Raw genomic sequence first — 12099 nt, forward strand, 5'->3', positions numbered from 1 at the left:
ACTTTTAAAACCAGTAAATGTATCTGTCTAGTGAAGTAAGCCCAGAGAAGATATATATTTTCAGAAAGCATAGGGCTTCTTTCCTTACTACTGTAGCTAGATATTTGTAATAGTCACTTAACACTACACGTCTTTACTAGCTACTTTTAAAAAGTGTATTTTTTAGCAAGCTTAAACTGCAGTGCTGTTAAAGAATGAAAGGAGCTAAAATATGCAAGCCACACAAGATTACCTCAGTTTTCCTAATGTGATGAGGACTGTACATTGTTATGTGTAGTTGAACCTGAATTATGTTTTAGTTCAAATTAAAACAGTTACCATTCAAAATGTTTTATATTAATCATTCTCTGCTGAAATATATTTGAGTAAAATCCTCATGGCCTTCAAAGTAACTTGGATTTCACTCAGTATTAATAATGTCCCTTTTTTGCAATAGGTGAAATTTTGTTGGTTCTTTCCTTTGAGCCAATTCAAATTTTGAGCTAAAAAGAAACGTATTGTGTTTCAGCACTGTTTAATTTGTACACAAATATGTTCATTTGCAAATATTGTAACAGGACACACACACACACAAATTAAATAACAGTGTGATTTAAATTTTAAAACCCCATATTTCAGTAGAAGAGGACTTGTAATTGTTTAGGAAAAATCATGCGGTGGGAACACAATCAATAACAGCCCCTGAAAAAGGGCTTTTCATTGAGACTTTCTGCTTTTTTTCAATTGCTTTCTGCATCATAGGAAAGTTATGTCAAAATATTCCAGTGAAAAAATGCACCTGTCATTTTCCTTCATTAAATATTAGCAGTTGGTTTTTATTAACTTGGCAAACATATAATATGCTTATTGTGAAGAAGAGTAATAAGGTTATAACATCATGCATTGAAAATTTTGGGAAAATTATCTAATCCATGACTCATCAAGGTACTTAAGCATGTGCCTAACATTAAGCACACGAAAAGTCAATGGGACTACTCACATGCTTAAATGATAAGCACGTGATTAAGTACCTTGTTGAATTGGGGAATCAATATCTCTGTAGCCCCATTCCTCATCTGTCAATTTGGGATAAAACTTTTGTTTCACACAGGTATTTGTGAGGATAAATTCATTTATATTTACAAGGCTCTCAGATATGACAATTGGGGTCAGAGATATACCTAAACAGACAGCAAACTGAAAACATGAAACTTCCATGTTTGACACAATGGTGGTGGACACATTAGACAGACAAGATTGATTAGATGGATACTTCTGCTGGGCTGGACACATCCACCTCAATTTTTTCGCATCTTGATGTTTTCTTTCCATGCAGTTACAGAATGATTGCATTCAGAGTCCTAGCTTTCCCTCCCCAAAAGTATTTTTGTACTTTTTAATCCAGAAATTGCATTCCTGAACAGTGTTGCAGGCAAAAAAAATTTAAGATAGAGGAATGGCATATATAGGTATATTTAAAAATGAGTTTTCATGGAATACAATGTTTAATTCTGTATTTTCCTCATTAAAAAGCAGCTTGGAAATTGTTGGCAGATCAAGAAAGACAAGCTTTGCAGGTTCACTTAAGGCATTTGTCATAAATTAGAAAATGAGCAGAAGTATATATGGCTTTCGTATCTGCCCTGTTATAGTCCAAAGATTTACCCAGGAAAAAAAATCTGCATAAATATAACCACCAGGGCTTGGTGTCACGTTCCAAAGCTACCTAACAGAGGATAATTCAGATGATCTGTCTGCCGTCCACACTGCATTATTCAGTTTTTCAGAACAGTTCACCTTTGGCTACACAGGCTATTGGAGTTACCATTTTGTATAATAGGAGTAATTTCTCTGAACATCTTTGACATTTGGGAAATCTATCTCCACAGTTTGCCCCTTAGCAATGGGGCTATGGAAAAAGATTTCATATAATGAAATGCTGGGAAAATCAGACCTGAAATGACAGGATCAGAACTCAATGGTCTTCTTATACAGTTTCCTGGCAACCTCTTGATCATACTGTCCTGGGCAAACAATAGGCTTTTGATGTATTTTCTATTTCCCAAACGTCATGCTAATTAACACAAACCTTAAAGAAGCATATAGACAAATTATTGCACTCAAGATTCATTTAAATATTAATATTTCCTTTGATCTTCTAATCAACGGCTGTAACTGTTCACGTGGCTAACGATGTATAAGTAAATACACAATTAGGTCTGCATTTCAAAGTTCTAGTCTATCTAGCACTCATCATCATCAATAATCGTGGGCTCAGCGCCCATTGGTGTCTGATGCCTCTCTCATTATTTTCTTCCATCTTTCCCTGTCCAGTGCAGAGTGGCTTAGTTTCTGTAGACTAGCTCCACACTAATCTACTATCATCTATTCATTCACTGTGGGATCTGCCTCTCCTATTCAAACCATCCATTATGCCGAATACCAGGGTCTTGATTTTTCATTCGTCATTCACTCTGGAAATATGCCCAAATAGTTGTAGCTTCCGTATTATAACCTTCTGCAGCAGGTTCTCTTTTGGCTGTATCTTTCTATATAATTCCTCATTGGTGACCTTCTGCATCCATCCTATTCTCAGAATCTTTCTATAACAACTCCTTTTGAGTGCCAATGTTCTTCTTTTTGAATCTTTCATTATCACCCACATCTCACATCCATACAACATGCTGCTGAAGACGCAAGTTTTCAAGACGCTCAGCTTCATTCTGAAGCTAATTGCTTTGCTTTTCCAGATCTTATCCGTCACCTTCAAACTCTCTCTTGCTTTCACTATTCTGGTCGCTATTTCCTTCTTACAGTCTAGATCATACATTATGTTGCTCCCCAGATACGTGAACTTCTCTACACCTTCTGGTTCAATACCATCGACACTGATCTTCCTTCCTATTTCCTCATCTCCAAATATCATTGTTTTTGTTTTATCCACGTTCCTAATCAGTCCGTACCACTTCCCTTCTTCATTTAACACCTGCACTGTTTTCTTTAGCTTCTTCTCATCTTCCTCAATGATAACTATATGATCCGCAAACCTCAAGTAGTTAATTTTTTTCCCATGCACGGATACCCTCCTACCTCTTCCTTGATCTTGTCCATCGCTCTCTCCAGATGGGCGATGAAGATAATTGGCAATACTGGATCTCCTTGTCTTGTACCTCTGCTTGTTTTAAACCAACTTTCCAACTCCCCCACATGTTCTCACCACTGCCTCTGCACTGTCACTGATATCCTGCAACAATCGTATCAGTCTGCTATCCACTCCGTATGACTCCAACACCGCCCAAGTCACTTTCTGATCTATACTGTCAAATGCCTTTTGAAAATCAATGAAGCAAGTATATACGTTCTTGTTCTTTCGTCAAGCTTTTTCTGCTGTCAGTCCTAGTGCCAATATTTGCTCTATGGTGTGTCTATCTTTTCTGATCCCCGCTTGCTCGTCTGCTATATGTTCTTCTATCTGTGATCTTAGTCTCTCAGTCAGTATCATCATCAGCACCTTGCCTAGATGACTCATTAGGGCAATCATTCTGTAGTTCTTGCACTCCAGTGTACTTCTTTTCTTGGGTATTGTCACTACCACAAATCTTGTCCATTCCTTAGGCGCCTTCCCTTCTTTCCATGCTATATTACATAGTCGGTGTATTTCCTGAATCATACTTTCTCCGCCGTATTTGATCATCTCTCTTGTGATCTTGTCATTTCCAGGGCTCTTGTTTTTTAGTCCTTTCACTGCTTTTTCTATTTCCTCCTTTGAAATATTGTCTCGATCTTGATGCTCAGTGGAGATATCTCTTTCTGTTCTTCAATCAGTCTCTCTGAGACACTCGGGTCCAATTGTGCTTTGTATACGTCAGTGCAATTTCTCGTCCATTGCTGCACAATCTTCTCCCTGTTCATGAGCACTCCTTCATTCTCATCTTTGATCGCCATTTCCTATTAATATTCCTAATTGTCTTACACACCTCCCTTGTCTTACATTCACCGTAATACCTCTCTATATCTTCACATTGCTCCTCTAACCATTTCTCCTTATCCTTTCTGGCTGCTTTCCTTACCTCACTGCATTTCACCCTATATTGCTGTTCTGCCATCTCAGAGACATCTCTTCTGATCTTCAACGCTCTCTTCTCTTGAACCAACTTCAGTGTCTCTGGGGTAATCCACTTTTTATTGATCTTTTCTTCTTCTGGAACAGTCTGCTCACTTGCCTCTTCTACAGTGATGGCTATGCCTGCGACTCTCTTACCTAGGTCTTTCTCTGTGGCGATATTCTTAATCTTCTCTTTGAGCACTGCTCTGTATGCATTCCCTGTCTCTTCATCACATAGCCTCGCCATGTCTCTTCGTAAACACCATCTTACATTTTCTTTTGAGTTTTATCTTGATGTTTGTGATCACTGGACTGTGGTCTGAGTCTATATCCACTCCTTGGAAAGTTTGGCACTGCTGTACTGATGTTATCCATCTTCTTCTTATCAAAATCATATCTATCATGTTCTTGGACTTCCCGTCAACCGATCGCCATGTCCACTTCCTACAGTCTTTTTGTTGGAATCTCGTGTTGCAGATCACCATCTCATGCTCTGCAGCAAACTCTAGTAGTTTCTCACCTCGTTAATTTCTTTCTCCATATCCAAACCTTCCCATGACCCTCTCCCAACCTTGTTATCTGTTCCAACCTTCGCATTCCAGTCTCCTCCAATGATCAACACATCTTTCTTTGGTATCTCCTCCACCATCTTTGTCAGGTCTATCTAGCACTGAATGGCCCTAATCACCATTTACATACTCTTCTAACAAGTAATAAGATGACTCTGGGTCAGTTAGCCTGGAGGATGCTTAACTAATTCTGGTCATGTGTCATACTTGGCATAAAGTTCCTTGCAATCATAGGGCAGTGGTATCAACAAAGGTTTTTAAGGCCATACTATAATCACATAACATCACAACCAATTTCATATACAATGAAGAGTTTTCTAGAGAAATCCACCACCTTACCTCTGAAAGCTGTTGCTTTACTGAAAATGTTATTTTCAAATCAAATCATTTAGATTATTTTGAGCTGTTAGAAGGGAGTTTAAAATCAATGTTAGTCAGTCTTGGATTTGTTACCTCCAGGAGCAGTCTAGGACAAGTTTAGGGGTCTTCAAGTGCAGGGCAACTGCCTGGGGTCCTAGCCAGAGGGGAACACCGATAGCTAAGTTATGTAGCTTGTATTGAGCAGAGTTTAAATAACACAAAATTATCACTAAGTGATCACTTTTATTGTTGATTGTGCAAAGAATATTTTGAACCTATACAACATTCTTACCTGCCTTTTTATTTACCTTGATTTTATTGTGTTAAGTGATACTCCTTTAGACAACAGAAGAGCTACCCCAGTAGTAGTTGTGGTCTATGGCATCTTTCATCTTTGTACCTGCAGCAGCAGCAGCTGCCGCAGCAGCATAACAAGCTGCAAATGGCTCTTAAAGAGCCACATGCAGCTCAGACAGAGCTGCCCAGCTGGCTAACTATGCTGCCTGAGGTGTGGTGCCCGAGGCAAGTGCCTCAGTCCCCTCACCCTTGTTACAAATCTGCATAGCATCAGAAGCAATGGCAGTCAGCTCCAGGCCTGAGTTCCCAGCCCTGGAGAGGGAGGAGGAGAGGCTGCATTCCTCACAGTGCCCTGCCTGAGGGGCCAAATAAGAAGGAAAAAGATATTGGAGCTCAGACAGAGTGGAGCCTGCAGCAGTGGTCCAGCACACCACACTCACTGGTAGAGGCAGAGCAATGCACCTCCACATGCACTGTTCAAGGGAGGGGCAGGATGCGTCAGAGGAACAGAGCAAGCTGGAGCTGTCTTACTTCACTCCCCAGCTGCTGCCAGTAAGCTGTTTGCAGGTGGGGTGGAACCCCACTGCCAGTGCCAGAACCGCAGCCGAGTTAGTTTGGGGGAGGGAGAAGAGGGAAGGTGGGGGGTAGAGCAAGGGTGAAGAAGAGGAGAGGGTGGAGCAGGAGAGACAGGGGGTGGAGGAGGAGTGAGAAGTGGCAGGGCCTGGGGCAGAGGGGGTGTCCCAGGACTGCCCCAGGTGTGTGGGGGGTCATGCGGCCAGTGGTCCCCTTTAAACCTCCTTCACTAACTGGCCCTGTTCCCAGAAGTTATCAGGGAAGCCTTGCACCGATGCCCCAAAGATCAAAGTGTATAAGCTAATATATTTTAATGGACCAACCTCTGTTGGTAACAGAGAAGTCTTCGAGCTTTTACTTAATGGCTACGTCTACACGTGAATGCTACATCAAAATAGCTTATTTTTATTTCGATGAATAACATCTACACGTCCTCCAGGGCTGGTGCCGTCGACGTTCAGCGTCGACGTTGGGCAGCACCACATCGAAATAGGCACTGCGAGGGAACGTCTACACGCCAAAGTAGCACACATCGAAATAAGGGTGCCAGGAACAGCTGCAGACAGGGTCACGGGACAGACTAGCGCTTCTGGGGCAACAGCTAGCCGCTCCCTTAAAGGGCGCCTCCCAGGCACACACAGCCTGCACAGCACGCGGTCTGCAGAGCCATAGGCATGCACACCTCAAGCGACGCAGTCATGGACCCCCAGCAGCAGCAGCAGCAGCAGCCAGAGGTCTACCCAGCCGCCCGGTAGGAGCAGTGCTCGCCCTGCTCCATACTATGCAGGAGGCAGCTGAGCACATCCTTGCCACAGAGGAGGAGCTGCCCGCAGGGGAGGAGGACACAACCCCCAACCCTGCAGCGCCCCACCCCTCCCCCCGCCTGATACGCTGCCGGCTGTGGAGCTACCCCACCAGCACCGACTGGTGGGAGCGGCTGGTGCTCGGAGAGTGGGACGACAACCGCTGGCTCCAGAACTTTCGGATGAGCCGGCAGACATTTCTGGAGCTATGCCAGTGGCTCACCCCCACACTGAGGCACCAGGACACCTTCATGCGGCGTGCCCTCAGCGTGGAGAAACGGGTCGGCATCGCTGTCTGGAAGCTGGCCACTCCAAACAGCTACCGATCCGTGGGCCAGCAGTTTGGTGTCGGCAAGGCCACCGTCGGGGCTGTCCTCATGGAGGTAAGAGGACCCACGGGGGGTGCGGGGGGAGGCAGCCCTGGCAGGGGAGGGGAGCCCTGGAAGGGGAGGGGTGGGGAGGGGGGGCCCTGGCAGGGGAGGGCCACACACACCCTGAACACCCCTTATTGCTGCTCTCCCATGTGCTTCCCCTGCAGGTCGTCTGCGCCATCAACACCCTGCTCCTCCACAGGCTCGTGAGGCTTGGGGACCCAGATGCCGCCATCGCGGGGTTTGCCTCCCTGGGTGTCCCCAATTGCTTCGGGGCTCTGGATGGGACCCACATCCCCATCCGTGCCCCGGAGCACAGTGGAGGACGCTACCTAAACAGGAAGGGCTACCATTCTGTTGTCCTCCAGGCCTTGGTGGACAGCCGGGACCGTTTCCTGGACATTTATGTGGGCTGGCCTGGCAGCACCCATGACGCCCGGGTATTCCAGAACTCTGGCCTGTACCGCCGGCTGGAGGCGGGGACCTACATCCCCCAGCGGGAGATCCCTGTGGGGGACACCACCATGCCCCTCTGCGTCATCACAGATGCGGCATACCCCCCTCTGGCCCTGGCTCATGCACCCGTACACGGGCCACCTGTCAGCCAGCCAGGAGCGCTTCAACATGCGCCTGAACCACACGCGCCAGGTGGTGGAGCGCACATTTGGCCACCTCAAAGGGTGCTGGAGGTGTCTCCTCACCTGCCTTGATGCAGGCCCCACCAACATCCCCCAGATTGTGGGCACGTGCAGCGCACTCCACAACCTGGTCGAGAGCAAGGGGGAGGCCTTCTTTCAGGGCTGGGCTGTGGAGGCTGGCAGGGCCGATGTGCAGCCACCCACTGCCCCCAGTCGCCAGGTGGACCCCGAAGGGACCCGGGTCCGGGAGGCCCTGCGGGCCCGTTTCAATTAGGCTGTGGGGTGAATGCTGGCAGACCCCCCACTGCACCCCCTCATCCTCCACAACACTCCCTGCCCCCACGCCCACATCACAGAGCACCCAAGAGCACCCCCCGCCACTTTTCTTGTAAATAAAAGCAGACATTTGTTCATCAAACCAGATATATGTTGAACTCTCATTATTATTATCTTAACTAACTATTTACAGGCCAAATAAATATTACATATATATATATATATATATATATATATATAAAGTCAGATAAGATGAAAGAAAAAAAGGGGAAGACAAGGAAGGGGAGAACTATGTACATGAGGGGGCAGGTATCAGCATAACAACATAACAACAGGGGTCTAATAGAAACTATTTACAAAAGAAGATAAAACTGAAGGGGATATATACAAAGGGGGGGGGCACGTCCTGGGCCCCACACCCCCTAATGTCCTGCGCTGGGGGTGGGCGGCCGCGACCCACACCTCAGGCCGGGGCTGGCTGGGGGCCGGGTGGACCGGGAGATAAGGCCAGCGGGTGTCAGCTGGCCCCAGGTCCCCCTCGGCGGAAGGGCCCTCGGTGGCGGTGTGACAGTGGATGGAGCAGCGGGTGGAGCAGGCAGGGCGGGCAGAGCAGCGGCCGGCATGGCATGGGGGCCAGGTAGTCCGCGATACACTCGAATGTCTGCATAAAGGCCCCCCATGCCTCCTGGCACCAGGCCAGCGCCCACTCCTGAATTTGAAGGCGCTGCTCCTCCACCCGCAGGCACTGCTCGGCGACCTCCAGCTGCCAACGGTGGATCTCCAGCAGCTGGGGGTCCGTTGCCGTCCAGGAGTGGGGCTGGCTCCGCTGTCCCCCGCCCCCTGGGGGCTGGTAGGTGCTCCGCCGAGGGGCTGGCCTGGAGTACTGGCCCCGGTGGGTTCTCCGGGACCACTGACACCTTGCCGGCGCTCTCCGGTCCTTCCGATGGTGTAGCTGCGGAACACAGGGGGGGAAGAAGAGTGGAGACAGCCGTTAGTGTGGGCCCCAAGCCGTGGCCCCTGTCCCCCCACCCCTCTGCTGCAGGTTCCCCATCCCCATCCCCGGGAGATGCTGCTGATGATGATGATGGGTGTCCCACCCCCTCCCCCCCAGGGGACCCTAGGTTCCGCTCCCCCCATCCCCAGGATGGGGCATGGCACTGTCCTGCTGGGGGGGCAGGGGCTGATGCACTCCTGAGGGACATGCCACTGTTGTCCTTGGGGCCATGGTCATCTGGGCATGTGGAGGGCCCTGGTCATATCTATTACCCCCGTCCCTCAACCCCGGGGGTGTGCACCGGGGGGGGTACATACCTGATGGTCTGCTCCCACGGTCGGGGGACACCCGGTGGGCAGACGCCCTGCTGGAGCTCCCTGATGGCAGGATGATGTGCAGCCCTGCATCGCTGGAGGAGGACTCCCCCTCCTCCGGTGCCCCAGGGGTGGGCTCCTGGGGGGGCCCCCGGGGTGCGGGGCTTGCCTCCGGGGCAGACTCCGCCTCCGGGGCCTGCTGGGGCTCATTGGCCGAGGTATCAAGAGTGGCCGGAGGGGAGGTGTGCCGGGGGCCCAGGATGGCGCTGAGCTCCCTGTAAAAGGGGCAAGTGACGGGGGCGGCCCCAGATCGGCCGGCCGCATCCTGGGCCTGGGCGTAACCCTGCCGCAGCTCCTTCACTTTACTGCGGACATGATCCGGAGTGCGGGCAGGGTGACCCTGGGCGGCCAGGCCCTCGGCCAGCCAAGCGAACGCATCCGCGTTCCGCCTCTTGCTCCCCATTACCTGGAGCACCTCCTCCTCACTCCAGAGCCCCAGCAGGTCCCGAAGCTCGGCCTCCGTCCAGGAGGGGCCCCGCTGCCGCTTCCCAGCCTGGCCGCCGGTCTGGGAGGCCTGGCCCCTTGGGGGGGGTGCCCTGGGGGCGCTTAAGGGGCTGGGGGGCGGCCATCGCAGCGCTGGGGGGTTCTGGTGGCTGCAGAGGAGCGTGCAGGCTGTCCACGTGGCTGGGCTGCCGCCTGCACGCTCTCTCAGCTTCCTGCACAGGAAGGCAGGGGGCAGGGACCTTTAAGGGGCCGCTGCACGTGGCGACCATTGAGCTCAGGGGCTGGAGAGAGCATCTCTCAACCCCTCAGCTGATGGCCACCATGGCGGATCCCGCTATTTCGATGTTGCAGGACGCGCAACGACTACACGTTCCCTACTTCAACATTGAATGTCAAAGTAGGGCGCTATTCCCATCTCCTGATGGGGACAGCGACTTTGACGTCTCGCCGCCTTACGTCGATATCAACTTCGAAATAGCGCCCGCCACGTGTAGCTGTGACGGGCGCTATTTCGAAGTTGGCGCCGCTACTTCAAAGTAGCCAGCACGTGTAGACGCGGCTAATTTGATCAAGAGGAGTGTCTTATCCGGGAAAGCTCATTACCTATATAAATTGTTAATCTTTAAGGTGCTACACGACTGCTTAGGTTTTGGGGTTGGGATTTTTTTTTTTTTTTTTGTAAAGTTGGTCCAATAAAATATACTACCTTACCCAGCATGTGTCTCTACTATACTTCTGGAACCAACAAAACTATGACAATACTGCAATCAAAGCTCAAAGACAAATTAGTCCTTTTCAGTATGAGGATTTTGAGCCTTCGTTCCCAATGGATGTTTCTCCTCAAAGGTGCAGGAGCTAAGGTTGCTGTGGGAGTGGGGGCAGGGGTCGCACTCCTGGCTTTACATTATTTCCATTATATGTAGCATTTATATTTGAGTTCAATTACTTTCAATATCCACACTATACAGATTGTTCCAGTACCCCGGCTTTGACAAGTAGATACTATTGTGTATACAGATCTCAGAAGGGATAAAGTGTTTTTGGTTACACAATGTAGTGGTAAAAAAGCATGTGCTTATGTGAACATTATTATCTCATTCTTGAACGACAGCTTAATACTGTTCTCTGGTTTTCTCATTAAAAGTGATTGAATAGCTGTAGATTCCAGGATGTATTAAAAGTGGTAGTTTATTGCAATTTGGTAATGGTAACATGATGTCTGTTTTTATTAAGGCAATATATGATTGGCATACGCTACATATAGCCAGTATTATCTGCTACAGCCAGCTCTTTTTGGCAATAGCTAACTAATGTAAATTGAAGGGGCATTGAAAAAGATTTCACATCTCCCCTGCTTTGATGTCTATTACTATTCTTAGGCCAATTCAAAGAAATTGCAAAATACATTTGTCTTTATAAAGTGATGTGTTGAGGGACCCACCTTCCCCATCAGTGTTGGAAGAATGGGTTCTGTAATTGCAAATTTGAAGCAAAGCTCTTCTTAGATTAAGAGACTTAGAAGTGAGTAGAATAATGACGTACATTTGACTCTCATTTACCATTGTTGCATTCTTGTATGTCTACCATTTGTCATGAGTACTATATATAGTTGCATTCTTGGTATCACTTGATCCATACATGAATTCAACAATCTCTTTGATATTTAGGAGATGCATATAAGAAACTTATTAATTGACCAGTATGATTTTGGTACTGAGTAACAGTGCATTCCATATACTTTATGAAAATATGCTTATGATAGCAATGTCATAACTCAAATATACTTGGTGCAAGATGGCTCAGATCACTGGAGAGGTTACAATTTTCTGAATATGATTATCCCATTTGCATGCATGTGTTATTTTTGTAGGTTAAGTTAGGAATATTGACTTGTGTGTATGTAATTTTATATTTGCTGCTTTCATCACACCCACCAGTAACACGTCCGGTCCAATGGAAGGGGTCACAGTGCTGATGGCTCATCAGTTACAGACAAACTGTAAAAGAGCTTAACCTTCCTAGGAACAGGTGGGTCAGATGGTAAAGAATGGCTACAAGGACAGGTGACCAGTCATCTGATACGGAAACCCAACTTAATTTCTGTATCTTTCCATGAGAAACTGGAAAGGGGGATAAAACTATAAAATAAGGGACTCCTGCCTTAGGCAATCTGTGTCTGCAGCCTTCGGATGGCCCTGTCCCCGTGTCTCAGTTGAAACAGACTGAAGAGCTAAGCTTAACAAGGCAGGGTTAGAAGGTCCCCAGGCTGTCTGGGGAAGCAGGTTCAGTGGTAACTTGGCACATCAGGTGACAGTT

Source organism: Carettochelys insculpta, chromosome 7, assembly GCF_033958435.1.
Source record: "Carettochelys insculpta isolate YL-2023 chromosome 7, ASM3395843v1, whole genome shotgun sequence".
Lineage (NCBI taxonomy): Eukaryota > Metazoa > Chordata > Testudines > Carettochelyidae > Carettochelys > Carettochelys insculpta.